Genomic DNA, 15,194 nt, shown 5'->3' on the forward strand with positions numbered 1-15,194 from the left:
AAAATATGTAGGTAAGATAGAATCTAAACAGTCTAATGTTACATGTGAGTGCAAAACTAATCTGAAAGGTATAATTTAAATTAGATTATGCCCAGGATACTAAAAACCAATTGATTTTGAATTTAACACCTTCGGATGAATGAGATGGTTTGAGTCTTGGGAATTTAAAAGGAAGGGCATTTTGAAAGGTAGTCAGAGCTAACTGCCCATCGAACATGAGCGCCAACTGCCAGTTGAAGAAATAAGCACCTCAATGCTCGCAAATAAATCTCTTTATTAAATGTACCAAGAAATTTTATACAATGACACTCACAAAAAAAGAAAAGTCATAGAAGAAGACCCAGGGAGAAGACAACAGAATCAGAAGGATGAAACAAAACAGCAGATTCGGAAGGATGGAAGGAAGCAGTATATTCAGAAGACCAGAAGTAAGACAGTATAAGAAACTGCATGGACTGTGAGAGATTAAGTTAATTTAATGTATAATATTTGTGTTATTGGAGCAGTATTTTTATAGAGTTGGGGTGATTTAGTGATTTGTTAAGAAAGAGGGGGCTCGAGTTTGTTAATAGTTTTTGTTCAGTGTTCACTGTTAGAGTTAGGAAAATAAATTGTTACTTTTTTCTCTAACAGTGGAAGACAGGGGTTTTCTTTCACTCTCTCACACTTTTAGCAAATTACAAGGCGAGGCGAGCTTTTCTGGGGTGTTAGTTTGAATTAGCAGACTTCCACATTGTAACAACTGTGATATGATCCCTAACCAAAAATGCAACTCGCCCACCTCTTTTGCTTCCTTGTCTATCTCATCTAAAACATCGTTATCCCAGAATTTTAAGTTGCCAATCCTGTCCCTCTTTCAATTGTCGATGTCAGCAAGTCAAAATGAAGAATTGTGACATTTTGTGAAATTTAGTGAGATTTGATGACCCATAGTATCATTAGCACCTGCAGGGAATTGCTGAGAAAACCATTGAATCTGTCTTGATCAGATTTAAAATTTGATGTGCATTGTGAGGTGTTCAATCACAATCTATTACACATGTTAACCTCATGGTAATTCTCGATGTTAGAATATACTACACATAGTAGATTGAATTACTGTTTTAACTTTGTAGGGAGATTTTATTATTGTTAGTTTAAGAAGGTGACCTTATTCTCTTGAAAAGTCCCTGAATCTCATATCTAATTGTACAATTGTTACTGGTCCCTCGCCAGTTCAAACCATAAATTTGGCTGTCTGATCTAGGTTTATGATATAGTTCACAGAAATACTTACGATATCTTCATGAAAACCCTCAATGGCTAACCCACGTGTTCATTTATGTCTCCAAGAGCTCCACTGAAGACTTTCCTCAGTGCTCATAGCTTGGAATGTGGGAGATTGCTGAGCCTCCATTGAGGACATTTCAGATGGTTTTAGTCTGACTGAGCTGGTAATGTGCTATTTAGAAGAGGACTGGAGATGTATCACAGAACCACATAAGTGTAATTGTACAGAAGGAGGCCATTTGGCTCATCAAACCTGTACCTCCTTGTTAAACAATCTCCTGCTTTTTCCTCATATGCTTACATATTAGTTTTATGCAAATAATCATCCACTGTCCTCTCGAATGAACAAATTGATCTGCCTTCACCACACTCCACTGCATTCCGTACCTTAACTATGGGCTAAGTGAAGAAGTTCGTAGTGATCCATCAGTCATGTTATATTCTTGTAAGGAAAGCAGTCCCTCTGCCATGAAGCCAAGACCATTTTTTCAGCTGGAATTACAATGTATCCCAAATGTTTCATGGGGAAGTTTTTTGCATTCAATGTGAATTTATTACGAACCAAGGTAGGAAAATACATGATTTTTTATGCCCTCATTGTTAATCACATTAAATGAAAAATATGCTGTATTTGCTTAAGTTTTAAGTAAGTTTGTAAACTTCAAAACTTCTCAAAACTCGCTAAGCTGGTCAACACTTATCAGATTCCTTCCTAAAGTGTTAAATATTTCAGGCATATTCATCCCCATATTTCAGTGGTGAGGGTATGTTGGAAATAAGACTAAACGAAAAACCGAAAAAACCCTGGATTCTGGAAATTGGAAACAAAAGCTGAAATTGCTGGGAAAACTCAGCAGCATGTGTGAAGAGAAATCAGAGATAACATTTCATGTCCAGTGACCCTCCTTCAGAACATAACTCTGATTTCTCTCCACAGATACTGCCAACCTGCTGAGTTATTCAGCAATTTCTGTTTCTGTGTAGGAAATAATGTTCTCTGTGCAATTTGAAACCTGTGATGTCTTGTTCTCCTATCCTAGTCACTTCATACCAGCTCCCACTGATCCACAGTATGGAGTTCTTCCCTCTTGTTAAATATTTAAAGTACACATGTACCAGGATTTGAGATGGTGCATGCAATGATGAGATCGAGGAATACTGGCTTGCTCTTGAGAAACGTCCATATCTTCAGTATGTGAACCAAAAAGAGGATCAGGACATTTAAACTGTCATACAGAATGTGTCTGGTGATGAGGAGAAAAAATTAAGTAGAAGAAGGGCTTATGCCCGAAACGTCAAATCTCCTGTTCCTTGGATGCTGCCTGACCTGCTGCGCTTTTCCAACAACACATTTTCAGAAAAAATTAAGTGGTAAGCAGCTCTAAGTGATATGCTAGGAGAAAAACTGAGGACTGCAGATGCTGGAGATTAGAGTGAAAAAGTGTGGTGATGAAAAAGCACAGCCGGTCAGGCAGCATCCGAGAAGCTGGAGAGTCGATGTTTCGAGCATAAGCTCTTCATCAAGATATTAGACAAATAGAATCCATACAGTATGGAAACAGGCCATTCAACCCAACAAGTTCACACTGATCCCCCGAGGAGCATGCCACCGAGATCCACCCCTTCCCTGTGCCCCTGCATTGTCCATGACTAATGCACTTAACCTACACATGCCCGAACCTAACATGGCAAATCCACCTAATTTGCATATCTTCAGACTGTGGGAGGAAACTGCAGCACCCATGCAGACATGGAAGAACATGGAAACTCCACACAGATAGTCACCTAACAGTGGAAGTGAACCTGGGTCCCTGGCATAGTGAGGAAACAGTGCTAACCAGTGCACCATCCTAGACAGCTGTGGGAAAGGAAGGACTGCAATGAGGAGAAGGAGGTCTGGTGAAGTTCATTAATTGTAGGAGACTGTATGGAAGCATAGAAGATGAGCAGTAACCAATAGGAATAAAATCAGGAATACTTGTGAATTAAGGTATTTGACACACGGGAGTTCCATGTTGAAGTATACAAGACTAGTTGGACCAGTTTCTATTCACCATTTTATGAGTTAATTCTCCTGAGTAATTGGACATGTTAGAGAAATAGGAAGGCAGTGAGTGTATAGTATTGTTACTACAATGACTTGAAATTTTTCATAGCATCTGGAAGTTAAATATCTGGCTGTAGCATAAATAAAGCTCTGAAGGAGTTAATGTTGATGTTGCCTTAGCTCCAACTAGCCTGAGGGTGGAGACAGTGAGTTCTACACTAGCTTTCATGGGGAGTAGAAAAGAATGTAAACATCAGAAGCAGGAGTAAGCAATCACTCGAGCTTGCTCCACCATTTAATATGGCTGATCTCATCTGAGCCTTTAACTCTACTTTCTTCTCGCTGTCCATGATCCTTTTTAACCTGTTATCAATTAAAGTTCTGTCTATCTGCTCTTTAAATTTGTTAAATGTTCCTGCATCCACCACAGTCTGAGCTAGTGAATTCTATGGATTCACAGGTCTTTGAGAGAAGTAATTCCTCTTCATCTCTGTTTTGAATCTGCCACCCCTTGACATAAAATATGATTTCTCTTTCTCTGGATTGCTCCACAAGGGAAAACTTAGCTCTACATTTACATTGTCATTTCCCTGTCATCTCAATTAGATCTCCCATTCTTCTAAACTTAAGTGAGAATAGACCTACGCTGTTCAATCTCTCTGCATAAGACAAGCCGTTCATGTCTGGAATTAATCTAGTGAACAATGTTTTATCTAGTATTGTGCATAGTGATGTCGCATGTTGTGCAGCCATAGAGGTCCACAGCATAGAGAAAAGGCTTTCAGCCCATCGTGCCCATGCAAGTCAAAACAACCACCTCATGATTCTAATCCCATTTTTCAGTACTTGATCCATAGTTTTGCATGCCTTGACATTGCAAGTGCACATCTAGCTGGAATGATAGTGTGGGGAGATGGTTTTAGATTTGTGGGGCATTGGGACCAGGTCTGGGGAAAGGTGGGACCTGTACAAACTGCACGAGTTACACATGGGCAGGACCAGGACTAATATCCTTGGTGGGGTACATGATAGAGTGGTTGGGAAGGATTTAAACTAGTGTGGCAGGAGGATGGAAACCAGAGGAGTAGGGCAGTAGATGCAGAAATTGAGGGAGAGGTAGAAACCAAGGCAAACATGATTAAGAACAAGAACAGGCAGGGAAACGCTGCTGAAAGGAGCAGGGGTGGTGATCTGAAATACATGTGTTTCAATGCAAGGTGTATAATAGGCAAGGTAGATGAAATTAGAGCTTTGGTTAGTACTTAAAACTATGGCATTATTGCGATCATGTAAACTTGGCTGAAAGAGGAACAGGACTGGTGGCTAACTCTCCCAGGATTTAAATGTTTCAGGTATGATCGAAGAGAAGTAAAAGGGGTGAGGGTGTTGCATTATAGGTAAAGGAGTATCTCTCAGCTGTAATGAGGGAGGATACATCAGAGGACTCATGCAGCGAGGCAATATAGAGGGAACTCAGGAGTAGGAAAAGTGAAATCAACAGCCAGCAGGAGATAGAGGATAGAATATGTAGACAGATTTTGGAAAGATGTAAAAATAGCAGGGTTGTTGTGGTGAGTGATTTTAACTTCCCCTATATTGACTGGAGCTCACTTTGTGCTATGGGCTTGGATGTAGCACAAGTTTAAAGGACTATTCAGAAGGGTTTCTTGTCATTGTATACAATCAATCCAACCAAGGAAGACATTATACCTAGACCTGGTTTTGGGAAATGAGCCCAGTCAGGTGAGTGAAGTTCAGTGGAAGTAGTGATCATAATACCATGAGTTTTAAGATAATCATGGATAGGGATAACAGCAGTCTTCTGGTGAAGGTGTTAAATTGCAGAAAGACAAGCTACAATAATATTTGGAGATGCCAATATTAGACTGGGGTGTACAAAATTAAAAATCACACAACACCAGGTTATAGTCTAACAGGTTTAATTGGAAGCACTAGCTTTCGGAGCGCTGCTCCTTCATCAGGTGGTTGTGGAGTATAAAGTTACAAGACACAGAATTTATAGCAAAAGTTTACAGAGTGATGTAACTGAAATTATACATTGAAATAGTTACATCACACTGTAAACTTTTGCTATAAATTCTGTGTCTTACAATCTTATACTCCACAACCACCTGATGAAGGAGCAGCACTCCAAAAACTAGTGCTTCCAATTAAACCTGTTGGACTATAGTCTGGTGTTGTGTGATTTTTAACTTTGTACAACAATATTGGTCAGGAACTGGAGAATTTGTATTGGAAATGGCTATTGGAGGGTAAATCCACATCAGACATGTGGGAGTATTTCAAACTGCAGTTGATAAGAGTTCAGGACCTGCTAGAATGAAGGATAGGTATGGTAAGTTAATTGGACCTTGAATGAACAGGGATGTTATGACCTTGGTCAAAAAGAAAAATGAAGCATACATAAGGTCGAAGAAGATGGACCTGACAAAGCCCTTGAAGTATATAAGGAAAGTAGGAAAGAAATAAGGAATTAGAAGGGCTAAAAGGGGTAATGAAATGTAACTAGCACACAGGATTAAGGAGAATCCCAAGACCTTTTATACAAATATGAAAATCAAGAGTGTAATTGGCCCACTGAAGGAAAAAGGAGCGAATTTATGTGTGAAGCCAGAAGAGCTAGGTGAGGTCTCAAATGAATGCTTTGTGTCAGTAGTCACCAAAAAGATGGAATTGATGATCTCAGGGGGGGGGGGGGGGGATTGTCGAAATTCTAATCCAGGTTGCTATTAAAAAGGAAGAAGTGTTGTGTGACCTAAGAAGTATTACGGTTGGTAAGTCCCTAGGTCCTGATGGGATCTATCCCAGAATATTGAGGCAGGCAAGAGAGCAAATTGCTGGAGCATTCACAGACATCTTCTTTGGCCACAGGTGAGTGTTGTTCCATTGTTTAAGAAGAGTAGCAGGGACAATCCTGAAAAATCACAGGCCTGTGGGCCTCATGTACACGTTAGGGAAATTATTGGAAAAGATATTCAGAGATAAGACCTATATGCATTTAGAAGCAAATAGACTTGTTAGCAATAGACATCATGGTTTTATGCAGGAGAAAACTTCTTTCTATCTCATCTATCTATGCCACTCAATTTTATGATGTGGAGGAGCTGGTGTTGGACTGGGGTGGACGAAGTTAAAAATCACACAAAATAAGGTTATCATCCAACAGGTTTATTTGGAAGCACTAACTTCTGGAGCACTGCTCCTTCATCAGGTAGCTGTGAAGTGGGATCATAGGACACAGAATGAAATGTCATATTGAACAAACCTAGATTGCTGTTAAGTCTTTCATCTTTTAGAATGGGTTGCAGGTTTCAGTTAATTAACATGTAAATCCCAGAACTTCTTTTAAGTCATATTCTCAAGATAACTTAAGGTTTTATAAAAAAAGGTGACATCACAGCTCAGACAATGCATTAAAAGTATGAGGTTAGAATCAACATATGAAGAGAAAATGAGGTCTGCAGATGCTGGAGATTAGAGATGGAAATGTGTTGCTGGAGAAGCGCAGCAGGTCAGGCAGCATCTAGGGAACAGGAGAATCGACGTTTCGGGCATTAGCCCTTCCTGAAGAAGGGCTAATGCCCGAAACGTCGATTCTCCTGTTCCCTAGATGCTGCCTGACCTGCTGCGCTTCTCCAGCAACACATTTCCATCTCTAGAATCAACATATCCCAATCTTGAGTTAGACTGGTTCTAGAGTAGCACAGTGGCTCAGTGGTTAGCACTGCTTTCTCACAGCGCCAGGGACCCGGGTTCAATTCCTGCCTTGGGCAACTGCCTGTGTGGAGTTTGCACATTCTCCCCGTGCCTGCAAGGGTTTCCGCCGGGTGCTCTGGTTTCCTCCCACAGTCCGAAAGATGTGCAGGTTAGGTAAATTGGCCATGCTAAATTGCTCCTAGTGTTAGGCAAAGGGGTAAATGTAGGGGAATGGGTGTGGGTGGGTTGCACTTTGGCAGGTCAGTGTGGACTTGTTGGGCTGAAGGGCCTGTTTCCACACTGTAAGTAATCTAAACTGCCTGTAGTGTTAGGTGTAGGGGAATGGGTCTGGGTGGGTTGCTCTTCAGAGGGTCAGTGTAGACATGTTGGGCTGAAGGACCTGTTTCCACACTGTAGGGAATCTAATCTATTTCCAAAGTAAAATTTATAAAATATTACATGCATTGACTGCCTGCAGGTTGTGCATTTTTTGAGCAAAATAGAACGCCTCTGCAAATATAATTCTGCAAATTTATTTCCTCATGATCATAATAAATTATGTCCTCTCTCAATCTCCTCTGCTCTAAGGAAAACAAACCAAATCTGTCCAATCCCTCTTCACAACAGAAACTATCTAGCCCAGGCAACATCCTGGTAAATCTCACCCTCTCCAGTACAATCATATCCCTTCTATAATGTGGATACCGGAACTGCACCAAATACTTGAGTTGTGGCCTGAACGATATTTTATACAATTCCAGCATAAACTCTATGCCTCAATTAATAAAGGCAGTATTCCATATGTCTTCTCAACCACTTTATTCACCTGTCCTGACACCTTAAGGAACTGGTATACATGAAGATCTCTCTGATCCTAAATGCGTTCCAGGATCCTATCATTCATCATGTATCCTCTTGCCTTCTACCCAAATACATCAGCTCATGTTTATCCAGTCTGAATTCCATTTGTGACTGATCAGTCTATCTGACCAGCTGTCTATACTCCCTTTTAGTCTAAGGCTATCTTCCTCACTATTTACCACTCCACTAATTTTCATATTGTCTGTGAATTTGCTGATCCTAAGTTAAATTCTAAATAATTAATATAAAGCACAAACAGCACGGGCTCAACTCTGACCCCTATGGGTCCCCCACTGGACTCAGACTTACAGTTGGAATAATATCCCTCAATCATCACCCTTTGCTTCCTTCTACTCAGCCAATTATGGAACCAATTTGCCAAATTTCCTTTGATTCCAAAGGCTTTTACATTTCTTAGTCTCCTATGTGGGATCTTTAAAAAGTCTTGCTAAAGTCCAAGTAGACTACATCAAAAGTAATACCATCATCTACATACCTGGTCACCTCTTTGAAAACTTCAGTTGGTCAGACATGACCTTCCTTATGTACAGCACCTGATAGTAATAATGCCTGAATAGTAATGTAGCCATACATAATACAATCTTGCAGTAAATCATCTTGTTATCTAAGCACGTTGCCCTTCTATTAAGACTCCACTGCAGTGTATCCTCATTCCTGATGAAGGGCTTTTGCCCGAAACGTCGATATTCCTGCTGCTCGGATGCTGCCTGACCGGCTCTGCTTTTCCAGCTTGACTCTAATCTCCAGCATCTGCAGTCCTCACTTTCGCCTGCAGTGTATCCACTACCACTGATCATTAGATACTGCCCTACACTGATAGCAACCAACTCCTTAAACAAACCTTACTCTGACACACACATTGGCAGAGGTAGCATATATCGCCAGTGGTGCCAGTGGTGGAAATCAAAGTCAGAACGCACCGGCATTAAGTCCTCGAAAGGGCTTCTTTGAGGGCGTAATTATCTTGGAAAACCTTGGGTCCCAGATTGGGATTGTTGAGGTGGAAGGAAGATCAGGAGACGTTCTCCCTCCGTTTTGTGCCCAAATGTCCAAAGAGTTCCGCACAAGCTGCAAGCCTTTCGTCTGAACAACTGCTCCTTTCCAGTCCCTTCTCAAACTGTACCTCCCCCTCATGACGCCAGAGATGCCTGATTTGCCAGCTCCGAAACAGAAATGGAGACAATGGTCTGAAAAGCATCTTGGTCTGGAAAACGTGCAAGCAACACGAATATTGCACCGTACTCCAATCAGATGGACATAATTATATTTCTAGGTTTATATATTTTATGTTAGGTAATTTTAATTAGCCGTTGAATGTCAAATGTCATTAGCACAAAGACATAACGAGTTAAAGTTCATATTTCTTGCGGCAGAATTAATCAGCTCACACAAGTAAAGGACAAATTTTAATTTGTATTTATAATAATCGGCGCCCTGGCTCAAAGCAAGACTGCCATTACATGAGCTAAATTTCGATTGTGCAAAATTCTAAAACAGTGTTAAATTCATGTTTTGAAATCGATGGAGAAATTAACGGAGTATCATCGGGTTGTGAGGAATGTGGTAAAAGCTTACCCAACTCCCACATGTACACACATCTTATTCGAATTAAAATAAAGCATTATTTTCAAACTATTTTAAGGGCTTAGGGATGGTGAGAGGGAATTCTCGCAGTCCCATGCAGTTCGCGGCTCTTCTCTGTACCGAGCACTGTTTATGTGTCAATGCACAGTAATACCTGTGGTAAGGGAAATGCTCTTTAACAGAAGAGGAGCACAAACCATCGTCAGTCCCCAAAATGTTAGTCCAACATGCTGCAGAGCAGGGTTTTGTAGCTTCGTTTATACCAGGGTCTATAGCTGAATCTTTGTAGTGGAGTGTGTATCTCCACCCACACTCTTTCGCTGGCTCTGAGTTAGTATTGGTAGAGGCCGGTTTCTGTTCTGAGCTCTGATCCCGGAAGCGGTGATGTTCGTTTTTCTCCGTCATGTGCTGTTGTTGAGGCCATTGAGGAGGTAAGAGCGGGATCCAAGAAGTGATCGGTGGCAGGGTGCTTGCCTGCACAGTGCATACACAGGCTGTTTGTCGGGATAGTGTACAGATATATTTACTTGACAGTGGAGGCAGATGTTGCTTGTCTGAGCTGCATCGACACAGGGTGTTTGGATGTATACTCAGGGTGTTTGGTCAGTGAATACGAATAATGCTTGGCTGGACCGTGTAAATAGTGTGTTGTCTGGGGTGTGGGGGCAGAGGAGACAGAAGGCGTTTGCTTTCGCTATGTTTACATCGCGTGTTGCCTGGGCTGTATACACAGATGGTGTCTACGTGAGCACGGCATACATAATAGGGTGTTTGCCTGAGCAGTATATATGCAGGATGTTAGCCCGAGCATTGGAGACAGCGGGTGTTTGTCTGAGTACTGCATACGCTATATGAGGTGTTTGCCCATGCACTACATACAGTGTGTATGTCTATGCATTATATAAATGGTATGTTTTCTTGAGCAGTGAAAGCAGAAGGAATTTGCCTAGGCTATATACACACAGTATTTGCCTGGGCAGAGTATGCAGAGGGTGTTTGCCTGGATCATACACAACATGGTGTTTGCCTGGCCAGTGGAGACAGGCTGATTGTCATACAGGGTGCTTGTCTTTGCATTATGTACATGGGATGTTTGTCTGTGTGGTTCATATGCTCTACGTTCGCATGGACATGGAAAAGGAAGGGGTTTGCCTGGGAGTGTATCCACAGGTTGTTTGTCCGGACAGTAAATAGGCACAGTGTGGATTTAGGGTGTTTGTCTGAACAGTCCACACAAAGGATGCGTGTTTTTCTGGACAATATATTTAGGACAGTGTATTCACAAGGTGTTTGCCTGGTCAACACATATGCAGAATGTTTGACTGCAAAGTATTTTCAAAGAGTGTTTACTGGACAGGAAGGTCACAGGGTATTTGCCTGAACAGTATATTCATAAGGTATTTGCTTGGATATATAAAGTCATAGAGATCGATAGCAAAGAAAAAGGCCCTGTGGCCCTTCAATGCATGCCAAAAACTACCACCTAACTGTTCTAATCCCCAGCGCTTGACCTATAGCCTGTGTGCCCTGACATTGAGATTATGCATCATCGAGTCATACAGCATGCAAAATGACCCTATGGTCCATCTAGTCCACGCTGACCATATTCCCAAACTAGGTAAAAACAATGACTGCAGATGCTGGAAACCAGATTCTGGATCAGTGGTGCTGGAAGAGCACAGCAATTCAGGCAGCATCCGACGAGCAGCAAACTAAACTAGTTCCACTTGCCTGCATTTGGCCCATATCCCTCCAAACTTTTCCTATTTATGCACTTACCCAAATGTCTTTAAATGTTGGAACTATTATCTGCGTCCACCATTTCCCCTGGCAGTTAATTCCACACACTAACCACTCCGGTCGAAAAAAAATGTTTCTCATGTCCTTTTAAAACTTTCTCCTCTCACCTTAAACATATGCTGGGAGAACGTGAGGACTGCAGATGCTGAAGATCAGAGTCAAAAAGTATGTTGCTTGAAAAGCGCAGCCAGTCAGGCAGCATTTAAAGAGCAGGACAGTCGATGTTTCGAGCATAAGCTCTTCATCTCCACATTTCTTAAGAATATGCCTCCTAGCTCTGAACTTCCCCACCTTAGGGAAAAGACTGTTGCTGTTCACCTTATCTATGCCCTGCGTGATTTTAAAAACCCCGATAAGGTCACTTGTCAAACTCCTACACTCCAGTGAAAAATCTCCAGCGTATCCAGCTTCTCCCTGCAACTCAAGCAGCATATTGGTAAATCTTCTCTGAAACCTCAATATGAAGTTACAACTCCTGTACTCAAATGCCTTCTTAACAACTTGACAAAATTTCAAAGAATTGTATACTGGAGTCCCTGGATCTCTCTGTTCTACAACACTACATTGGGGCCTACCAGAGATTGTAAAAATCAAGCCTTTGTTTTACCGAAATGCAATATCTCACATTTATCCAAATGAAACTGCCTCTGCCTGTCCTCCGCCAATTGATCCAAATGATCAAGATTTCTTTGTAATCTCAGAAAAACCTTCATTGTCCACTATACCGCCAATTTTGATCTCACCTGCAAACTTGCTAACCATACCTCCTATATTCTCATCTAACCCATTTATACAAATGACAAACAGTGGAATGCCACTGATCACAGCCCTCCAGTTCATAAAAACAACCCTCCACCACACTACTGTCTCTCCTCGTCAAGTGAATTTTGTATCCAATTGGCAAACTCACCCCGAATCCCATGTGATCAAACTTCACTAATTAGTCTACCATGCAGAACCTTGTCAAAGGCTTTGCTAAGTCCATGTAAACAATTAATATCACTCTGCCCTCATCAATCTTTTTGATTACATCTTTAGAAAACACAATCAAGTTTGTGAGACATGATTTCCCTCACACAAAACCATGCTGACTATCCTTAATCAGTCCTTGCCTGTCTAAATGAATGTAAATCTTTTCTTTCAGAAGCATTTCCAACGCCTTACCCACCACCGATATCAGGCTCATAGGTCTATAGTTTCCAACTTTCTCCTTAAAGCCTTTCTTATGCAGGCTCTGGCTGCGCAATCTGCTTATGGTGTTTCTGAGGAAGTAAGGAACAATATTTTTGTGAATGCTTACCTCTGTTCACAATAGCATGATTCCAGCAGTGATTGTTTCACGCGTTTGTTCTGCGCATGCACTGATTTTTGTGCCGAAGTCTCCATACCGTTCTGCGCAGACACCGACAGCAGGTTTCTAAGAGAGATACATTGAGCAGCTTCATGTAAAACATACACTACTAGATTATCCCTTGCTTTGAAAAAAAAAGGAGGAGCATAGTGACAAGAATATTAGCAATAAGTGTCCTGGTGATAAAATTGCATTTGGTGAACACAAAAGAAAGGTGATTAACATTGGAAGAGAAGCTAGATATTGTAAAGTATCTTGAGCATAAGGAGAGAACATGTGATATAGCTTGCTTAACAGAAATGATGGAGTCTACCTTACGCACCATGATAACCCTCTGTCCCTGATTAAGCAATATTTTTTAAATGTTCTGTGTTAAATTTGCTTTTTTTGTTGTTGATAAATATGACTTATACCTTCATTCAGGCTGTGCTTGGGGCGGCACGATGGCACAGTGGTTAGCACTGCTGCCTCACAGAGCCAGAGACCTGGGTTCAATTCCCGACTCAGGCGACTGACTGTGTGGAGTTTGCACATTCTCCTCGTGTGCTCCGGTTTCCTCCCACAGTCCGAAAATGTGCACGTCAGGTGAATTGGCCATGCTAAATTGCCCGTAGTGTTAGGTAAAAGGGTAAATGTACGGGAATGAGTGGGTTACGCTTTGGCGGGTTGGTGTGGACTTGTTGGGCTGAAGGGCCTGTTTCCACACTGTAAGTAATCTAATCTAAAATATATGTTATGTTAGATGTTTGGGTGATTTTCGAGCAATCATGAGTGATATTTTTTGCTGGTCTGCTCCAAACCCCACTTTTCTCTGAGGGCCCATTAGACCATGTATATGCAGGTTGTTTGCCTGAACAGTATATGAGCAGGCAGTTTGTCTGGACAGTATGTACACAGGGTGTTTTCTTGAGCAGTCTCTACATGGCACACGTTGGATGCCAATGTAATTGGATGTGTCGTGCATGTAGCCTTCGATATTGGTGCCCCAGTATCCAACATGGAGGTCTTTTGGAGCAGCAGCAAGTTGAAGAGTTTTCATGGTTCCATGAAGAGTTTTCATGATGGCTTATTTGTATCGCGAGTTTGGCAAGATCAGAATCCGTGGCAAGCTGGAGTGTTAACAAGGTGATTAACAAACAACAAAGAGTGTTAATTGAGAACCCACCACTGCCTTGCAAGAATTTCACCCATCTGACTCACGATGTCCTTTAGGGGAGGAAACTGCCATCCTTACTTGGTTTGGTTTACCTGTGATCTAGGCCACAAAGCAATGTGGGCAATTAGGAATGGGCAACAAATGCTGGTCGAGCCAATGATGCTCATGTGAGAAACAAAGTTCACACACTTCAATAATTGCAGTCCGAGACAAAATCTCTGAATCAGTAGTGTCCTTTATTTTACACTTGCAAGAGGGTGTGATGTCCTGTGTCTATAAGACAGGGGACATACACACCCCAAATTCAATTAATACACAACATTTATATAATTTGGTTTCTTTTGTTTTACATTGCTCCTCCCCTGTTTACATCTTCCACTTGTCTAAGACCGACACCCATTACTCCTGTTTATCTCTTGCCTTATCCAGCCTTGTCTGTGACAAAATGCTTATTTCTGGCCTCACAAGGCCGTTTGACCTCATTCTGCTGTAGGTCATTGTTAGGCATATTCTTTCTTCATCATTGTCTACCCCCTCCATCTGTGCCTACTCCTACCATACTGATCCTTATGACCCTTTTAATTGGGGTTTGTTCCTGTGTCTCTGTAAAAGTGGGGAAACAGATGTTTATACCTACTATTTGTACAGGTGTATATAGCTTAACTTCCTCCCCTCACAGCATCTTATCTATTCGCCTGTAATATCTACCATTGTTTTGCAGTCACATTTCATTCTGGCATACAATTTTAGCTAATACAAAAACAATTATGTATTTCCTCCACATAGTTTCCATTCTTGTTGACTCAGCTCTTGGCTAAAACAATTACACACTGGTGTGAGTTCATTTACTTTGTATAAGTAAATGGAATTGCGGAAGTAACACTATTTTTCCCACATCCCACAATTTCCCCTTTTTCTTTAATTATCATTTGTTATCTTCTGCAATTTTTCTTTTAAGCATCGCCCCTGAAATTCGCAAGCATCATTCCGGAGATTTCATCCATCTTCGCCTCACTCATCCCTCATTATTTAGTCGATAAAGTTCCTCTGCCTGATTCCCTTTTAGGGGCATCTGTTTCATCAAGGCTATTTCAATCAGTCTTTGGGTGAGCCCTCGTATACAGGGTATGATACAACAGCCAATGGCCACCAATACCCCGACTACTACTATCAGGGAAGTAAGGATAGAAACCACCACCCCCTTCCATTTTCCAAACCATGATTCAAGCCATCCCGTGAGAGATGTGTCTACTCCTGAATTCTCAGCCAGTTCCTCTGCTAAAGTAGTCAATCCCCGTAAGGCCCGAGTAATTGAACCATCAGGCGCAGTGTTATTAGGAATAAAGGTACAACAGCTTCCTCCTAACATCACACACACACACACACCC

The 15,194-nt window shown here is 41.5% G+C and overlaps 1 protein-coding gene across 4 annotated transcripts in view; it reads left to right on the forward strand.

Moving 5' to 3' along the window:
* The first annotated feature begins 9,191 nt into the window (after positions 1–9,191).
* Positions 9,192–15,194, forward strand: part of zdhhc21 (zinc finger DHHC-type palmitoyltransferase 21) — a 152,326-nt gene continuing 146,323 nt past the window's right edge. For 2 of the 4 annotated variants that reach the window (XM_043714363.1, XM_043714352.1), the window contains exon 1: positions 9,679–9,930. The gene's annotated coding sequence lies outside the window, so the exon portion shown is untranslated. Of the gene's footprint in view, positions 9,659–9,678; positions 9,931–15,194 lie in introns of those variants that run through there. The other 2 variants (XM_043714371.1, XM_043714380.1) reach the window with 2 other exon arrangements.

This window comes from Chiloscyllium plagiosum, chromosome 2, assembly GCF_004010195.1.
Source record: "Chiloscyllium plagiosum isolate BGI_BamShark_2017 chromosome 2, ASM401019v2, whole genome shotgun sequence".
NCBI classification, from domain to species: domain Eukaryota; kingdom Metazoa; phylum Chordata; class Chondrichthyes; order Orectolobiformes; family Hemiscylliidae; genus Chiloscyllium; species Chiloscyllium plagiosum.